The sequence below is a fragment of the Microtus ochrogaster genome, linkage group LG5 (genome assembly GCF_000317375.1).
Source record: "Microtus ochrogaster isolate Prairie Vole_2 linkage group LG5, MicOch1.0, whole genome shotgun sequence".
NCBI lineage: Eukaryota > Metazoa > Chordata > Mammalia > Rodentia > Cricetidae > Microtus > Microtus ochrogaster.
This window is the reverse complement of record NC_022031.1, coordinates 2605298-2613631: the sequence shown is the minus strand read 5'-3', so window position 1 is coordinate 2613631 and position 8334 is coordinate 2605298.

Below are 8334 nucleotides of genomic sequence, written 5' to 3'. Positions count from 1 at the left end.
AGATATTCTATGAAGCCCATGTGAAGTAGCTAGAAAATACAAAATATCAGATATTCTATGAAGCCCATGTGAAGTATCTAGAAAAGACAAACCTGAAAGGATGCATTGGCTTGTTGACTCACAATGAAGGAAATGTAGGAAGAAATGGAAAATAGTTCAGAGTTTTCTTAGAGGAGGGCAAAATAGCTCAAAAGCACATTAAGATGATCTAAAATTGTGAATATATGTAAAATATACATTGTATATTTCAAATTAATGATTTAAGCTTAGTAAGTTAAATGGTAACAAACATAACTCAGTAAAGAGTTGAAAAAGTACTAAGGGATCTAGCCTGACTCTGTCCTGAAAGAGGAAAAAGTAATCTCAGATAAGACAGAGAAATAAAATACATTATATTGTACTTAGAGACTGCATCCTACAAATAATCAATTATGCATTCATTCTCTAGAAGTAAATGAGACAGTGCCGCCCACGATATGAATAAACACATAAGGATGAGCTCCAGTGAGAACACATTAAGAAAGGAACCCTGTCAGTAGGTGCTTCAAGGGCGGTTCAGCACATAACAGCAGCATGACCACTGCATAACAGCAGCATGACCACTGCATAACAGCAGCATGACCCTGCATTTGTCGTCCACACTACTGTTGACAACATTAATTTCATACCACATTTGCTTCACGTTTTCTTTCTCCATCCCATCATTCTTAATGTCCTATATGAAATTCCATGTGCATTTCTGGCCCTATTTCTCTACATCCCTGTTACTTTTCTGACTGCTTATTCTTTAAAGAAGTCTTGTCAATACAATTTTGTGACCATGAAAACAGTGATGTCTTTCATAAGGAGAAAAGATTAGGCATATCTTTTGTTGCTGTTAGCATAAAAATTCATGTGTATGGTTTACCCTTGCAAAACCATATTATAAAAATTACTACTACATGAACTAACAGTATATTTATCATAATAAACTATGAAAGTAATTTTAAGTTTATAAAATACTAAATACTATTTATGTCATATTTAAAATTTTTTAAATCATGTAATGTATAAATCCATAAGTCCATTTAAAGTATAAAATCATGCTGAAATAATAAAAGTCAACTCATATATCTTTAGATTTGTAGAAGTTTAAATTTTAATGTAGTTAACCCATCAGTGGATTCCTCTATGGCTTTATCTTTTTGTTTTCTTGAGATTACCCTTCTCAATCACTAGATATAAAAGCTCTATTTTATTATTCACCTAAATATTTGCACTTTGGAGTCTTTTTAAAGCATTCAGAAACTCACTGAAAGTACATAAAATCTAAAATTATTTTTCTATGAAGTTATTTGTACCCAAGTCTTTTGTGTGTCCTGTCTCTGATAGCTAAACCATATTGGCAAAGAACAAGAGGTCTATACAGTCACACAGTATTTTGTTGTTTGGTCTATTTTTATTTATGTTCACTCTAACAAAACTCAGTAGCAATTGTTTTACATGTGCATTTAGTCTCTATTTAAGATAAGTTAAAATTGTTTTGATTTCTTGATTTAACGTAACCTTGGATCTTGTCATCTCTGAAGAAATCTCTCAGTTTCACTCTATGTCTTTAAACACTTTTACAGAATCTTCAGCTTTCCAGATTCCTGTTGGTGTGTTTTATTAATATTATACCGAAGTACTTATTCATACCTTGCTTGGATGTACTAGATAAATGACTCTATGAGTACTAGGCAAGCACTGAGTACTCAGAATGTGGTTATTAAGGTTTTTAAAAGTCTATTTACTAATTTTAATGCTGTAACTCAATGCTTTGACCTTCATGTGTTGCCTTTGTGTTTAAGAAGACTTGCTTCAGCTTCTTATTAGTCACAGTGGTTTGGAGATTTTTCTGAGATGTGATTCTGGCTTCACTACATACTTTATTTCATTGTGGATATACTTTTCAACTTTTTTCCTTTTCTTAAAGGCATATCTTAAATAATTTCTAATTGCTTTTCACATGTTTAGTGTGCGGATTTGTCTCATTATATGTTGATTCTATTTCATAGTTAGTCGAACGTCCCAGGTGCAGACTCTCAGGCAGGCATTCATGTGTAATAAGTGAATGACGCAGGTGTCAATTCTTGAAACAATTATCTGTTGAAACAAGGCAAAGACAAAGAAGTTGACAGCCAGCTGTGATACCAAACCTTGCCCCAAACAGATTCAAACCTGACATGGTCCATCAGATGTTATCTGAGAGTATGATAGGAGCATTCTCCTTGCTTTCTTTAACAATTCTTTAATTTCTGAGCCGAGCTATGGCTGGGGAGGGGGGGGGGAGGCATACAGTTAGGTAAGGTTACTCTTTAATAAGTCATAAGCTTGGTAAACCATCTCTGTGCATAATGTGATTTTATATATTTAGTGCTAAGTTCGCTATACTATTTTTTAGAATAAGTTATAAATTCTGTTAAATTGTTTCCTAATGCTTTTCTTTCACATCTTTACACTTACCAATGTCACAAGAGCCGTTGGTCTTGCTAACTGCAGGACACTGAGACCATTCTGTGTGGCACATTGCAATACATAGGATATACTCTTCAAGAATATGATCTCTTTGGGTTCATCAAAGCTAGGTATTAATTTTTCACTTTGAATATCCATATTGTTCTTTGAACTCTTAAAGTTTTACAAAAACATTGTAAAAAATGTTCCAGTCTAGGTAAATTGCTGCTTTCGTCTTTAGAACAATAGGAATAAAACACTATTCTTAGCACAAAGGAAAAATCAATTTTCTCCAGCAAAGCCTCACTGGGTATACAAACCACCATTCAGGACAGTCCCAATGCCCAGCAACATATGACTAACACAAGATGAACTAAAGGGATTTTTGGAGGTTACTTGTCTCAGAATTATTTTTACTTTTATCTTCTCTTTTTTTTCATATTTTCCTTTCCAGGCTTTTGTTATGAGTTCCAGTGTTATGTTTTTGTGGGATTTCTGTGTGTGAAAATGTGTGTATTTCTGTGTTTATATGTTTCTTGTATTTTTTCTTTGTTTTTTTTTCTCTCCTGGCAGTTACTTTGCTTTATCCTATCCTGTTTCATTTTTATTTTATCTTATATTATGTTATTATTATTCTTATATGCCTACTTATGTTCTAATAACAGAGAAAAATAAAGGGTGTGGATTTGTGTGGGTGGAGAGTCAGGAAGATCAGGAAAGAGTTGGAGAAGGGAAAACCATATTCATAATATAGTATATAAGAAACTATTCTTCAGTTCGTATTGGATTAAAGGTATTTTCTACTAAATGTTTTATTTTAAACTTTTAAAATGTTATGCTTCATTTTTGTATATCAGTATAGAATATAGCGCTATAATTTCTTATGTATGATATATTATGACAAAATCAATACTATTTCATCTTCTATATTTTTAATGTTGCTATTTATTTGTCGTTAGCAGGGTATGAATAAAAACTCTTCTAGTTGAAGGCTACAGATGGCCTCTTTTATACTATAATATTAGAACTATTTTCTTCTCTAAATTCCTCCTCTCTATACACCTCCTCCTCTTACTGTTCATTAAGCCCCCAGGGACTTCTACACTGTATTTCTTTGTGACCAAATTTTGAGGTGACACAACTGAGAGCCTGTAGTATCAGTTGTACTAATGTTTCATATAGTCTGTCTTTCATCCCCTGGACTCTGTCTGTGTTCTTCACATTATTATGTCAAAAGCTTCTATGGAAGGCTTTAACTAGCCCTGTCCATAAAGACTCTGAACTATGGCCAGGATTTGGGGGATGGTGTGATTCCCTGATTCATACTTAGGTGTCTGCATTGATAACCTAACTCATTATTTTAGAAGCCTGAGGCATCAGCAGGAGATGTCTGATCAGCAGACTATATGCTCTGGAAACGTACCAGAGTCATCATGGAGACACTGTATTACTTTTAAATTCTCTATTAGACAAAGCTAAGATACTTTCTATGTTAATAAGATTCTATAAAAATAAAATACTAATTACACAGACTGGATTAGTCGAGTAAAGATTAGAAAGTAAAATTTCTCAACTATGATTTAGAATTAATTAAATTTGCTAAGATTTTCACCATCACATAAAAATTCAGGTGAATTGTATATTAATATGAAAAGCACATCCACAGGATACATATATACATATGCACACATATATATATTATTACACACACACACATACACACACACATATATATACAATCAAGCATGCCATGACCCCATATGTCCAGATTTAGCAAACCCTATGAGAATAGGATTAAATCCTAAAGTTCATTGATCTGGATCAACACAGCGCTGTGCTTCATGGTTCATGCAGTAGGTTTACATTGTACTCCAGAAAACACACTGTAGTAAGTTTTCTAACACTAGCCACTGTGCTCCTCTATGCAGCTGTGGGCAGTGACATCACAAAACAACGAACACTATCACTGTGTACAATAAAAAGTTCCCGATGTTTTGATATGGAATAACTGAGTAAAAATGAAATACCTGATTGCCCAAATCATTTAATTATCAACATTTGGTTAAAGTAACCTCTAAAATCTCCAACCCTGTCATCACTCTGACATATCATAGCAACTGTAAGAAAGGAATATAGAACAAAATGTCTCAATGGATTGCTGCTCCTCATGAACACTAGTGATATGTGTTCAGATAGAAATTAAATATTATCCTTGCTCTTACAAACCTGTTCATCATCTGGGATAGTTAAGAACTTTCTCTTTTTCCTGTCATTCAAGCTAGAATCTAAACATACTCTCTATTGTGTACAACAATTTAATTAGTTACAAAATTCTGTCAGTTGCATTTTTCAAAGTCCCTCTAGAATATGAAGTTATTCATAGCCCCATTCCTTGTTTCCTGTCATTTCACTGCTATTGACTCAAGTAGTAGAGGGAAGATTCTTGCTTTAAAAACCCAGAAACCTCTATTGTATAACTTAATATGCTATTGCCCAAAATGGGCCTTGATATCATATATTAAGTGAATAAGACACTCATTGCTTTCAACACCCAGCAAAATTTCTTTCATTGTTTGTTTATATTTCCTTCAGTTAAATATTCAAAATTAAAACAAATGTTAATTTTTCACACAAATATTTTCACAGAAATTTGATGTTGACAGTTTGGGATTTCATATTACTTATAATTAAATTTAATATTTTCTATGCAAGATGACTTTTCCTGTTTCCTCTAACTATTTCTTTCTAAGAAATTAAAGTTCAGAATTCTCTGATAGTTTAACTTTCCTTCTTTACCTACTTTCCCTACTTCAATAGGCAAAAGTCTCCACTAATAGTCTCATTTTAGTGGCTGGCCCATTCTTCAAAATCAGAGCCAATTGACACCTACTCCATGATTCTTGACACTTGGGTACCCCTAGATGCCTTCTTGGTATCCAATAGGATTTATTTAAACTATTACTTTTATGTCATTCCATTTAGTCTCATAAACATGACATCAACAAATGTTTGAATTAGTAAGGATGTAATTTATCTATTTCTCATACATTGACCCATCAACAATGAAAATAATGACTGTTTGGAAGAAACTATAAAATGCATAATGCAACTTTTTATTTTATTTTTTCTTATTTTATCACTTTAAAAAATTATCAATCCAAATTCCCACTTCCTTCACACCCCCTCCCCCCCTCCAATTTTAAGAGAGGACAAGGCACCCTGCCCTGTGACAAATCCAAGGCCCTCCCTAGTACATCTAGTTTGAACAAGGTATACATCCAAAGAGAATAGGGTCCCAAAAAATCCAGTACATTCAGTAGAGACAAATCAAAATGCCACTGTCAGTGACCCCTCAGTCTGCCCCAACTGTCAACCACATTTAGAAGGACTAGTTTGATCCCAGGCTTGTTCACTCCCAGTTGGAGTTGGTGAGCTCTCATTAGCTTCAGCAAACTGTCTCAGTGGGTGAACCCCCTATGGTCTTGACCTCCTTGCTCATATTCTCACTCCTTCCACTCTTCAACTGGACCTTGGGAGAAAAATCAGTAGCCCTCATCTACACAAAAGATAAAGAAGGTGAGAGGGAAATCAGAGAAACATCATCTTTCAAAATATCCACAAATAACATAAAATATTTTGGGTAACACTAACCAAGGAAGTGAAAATCCTATTTGACAAGAACTTTAAGACTTTGAAGAAAGAAATTGAAAACACCAGAAAATGGAAAGATCTCCCATGCTCTTGGATAGGAAGGATCAATGTAGTAAAACTGGCAATCCTACCAAAAGTAATCTATAGATTCAGTGCAATCCCCAACAAAATCCCAACAAAACTCTTCACAGACCTTGAAAGAACAATAATTAACTTCATATGGAAAAACAAAAACCCTAGGTTAGCTAAAACAATCCTATACAATAAAGGAACTTCCAGAGGCATTACCATCCCTAATATTAAGTTCTATACAGAGCTACAGTAATCAAAACAGTTTGATATTGGCATAAAAACAGAGACATTGACCAGTGGAATCTAATTGAAGACCTGGATATTAATCCACACATCTGATTTTTGACAAAGAAGCTTAAATTATACAATGGAAAAAAGAAAGCATCTTCCACAAATGGTGCTGATGTAATTGGATGTCAACCTGTAGAAGAATGAAAATAGATCCATATCTATCGCCATGCACAAAACTCAAGTCAAAATGGATTAAAGACCTCAATATAAATCTGAACACACTGAACCTGACAGAAGACAAAGTGGGAAGTAGCCTTCAATGCATGGGCACAGGAAACCACTTTCTAAATATCATCCCAGTAGCACAGACAATAAGAGCAACAATAAATAAATGGTACCTCCTGAAACTGAGAAGTTTCTGTAAAGCAAAGGACAGAGTCAATAAGACAAAAAGGCAGCCTACTGAATGGGAAAAGATCTTCACCAACCCCACATCAGACAAAGGACTGATCTCCAAAATATATAAAGAACTTAAGAAATTAAACAATAAAAATCTAAGCAACTTCTGTTTCTTTTTTTCTTTTTTTTATTTTTTCATTCAAAAATTTACACTTCCTCCCCTCCTCCCAATCCCCTCTGGCTCCCCAATCACCCTTCTCCCTACCCCTCCCTGCTTGACATAGGGCAGGAAACCCTGCCCTGTGGGAAGTCCAAGGCCTCCCCTCTACATCCAGGCCTAGAAAGCTGTGCATCCATATAGACTAGGGTCCAAAAAGCCAGAACATGCCGTAGAAACAAGTCCCAGTGCCTTTATGTATGGCTTCTCAGTCGGCTTTCATTGTCAGCCACAATCAGAGTCCAGTTTGATCACATGCTCGTTCAGACCCTGTCTAGCTGGATTTGGTGAGCTCCCATTAGAACAGGCACACTGTCTTAGTGGGTAGACCAACCCCTCGAGGTCCTGACTTCGTCTTCTCCCTCCTTCTGTCCTTCAACTGGACCTTGGGAGCTCAATCCGTTGCCCTGATAAGGGTCTCTGTCTCTATCTCCTTCATCGGAGGAAGATTCTATGGTGATATTCAAGATAATCATCAGTTGATAGTGGGGCAAGGAAAATTCAGGCACCCTCTCCTCTGCTGTCCAAGGACCTAGCTGGGGACATCCTCGTATTGTTGGTGGGAATGCAAACTTGTGCGACCACTATGGAAAGCAGTGTGGCGGTTTCTCAGGAAATTGGAAAACAACCTACCTCAGGAACCAGCAATACCACTCTTGGGAATATACCCGAGAGATGCCCTATCATATGACAAAAGCATTTGTTCAACTATGTTCATAGCAGCATTGTTTGTAATAGCCAGAACCTGGAAACAACCTAGATGCCCCTCAATGGAAGAATGGATAAAGAAAGTGTGGAATATATACGCATTAGAGTACAACTCAGTGGTTAAAAAAAAAATGACATCTTGAATTTTGCATGCAAATGGATGGAAATAGAAATCACTATCCTGAGTGAGATAACCCAGACCCAAAAAGATGAATGTGGTATGTACTCAATCATTAATGGATTCTAGCCATAAACCAAGGACATTAACCCTATAGTTCACAAGCCTAGAGAAGCCAAATAACAAGGTGAACCCAAAGAAAAACGTATATAGATCCTCCTTAGAAATTGGAAGCAAACAAGATTGCCGGGCAAAAGTTGGGAGCATGGGAGGGTAAGGGGGAACTAGGTTGGGGGAAGGGGAGAGGAGGAGAGGGAAAGGAGAAGAAAAAGACTGGCGAGAGCTTGGGGGAGTGGGAGGGTGGAGATGGAGGAAGGGTGGATATAGGAGCAGGGAAGAAGATATCTACATTAAGGGAGCCATTTTGGGGTTGGCAAGAGCAACTTCTGTTTCTTTTCCTTTC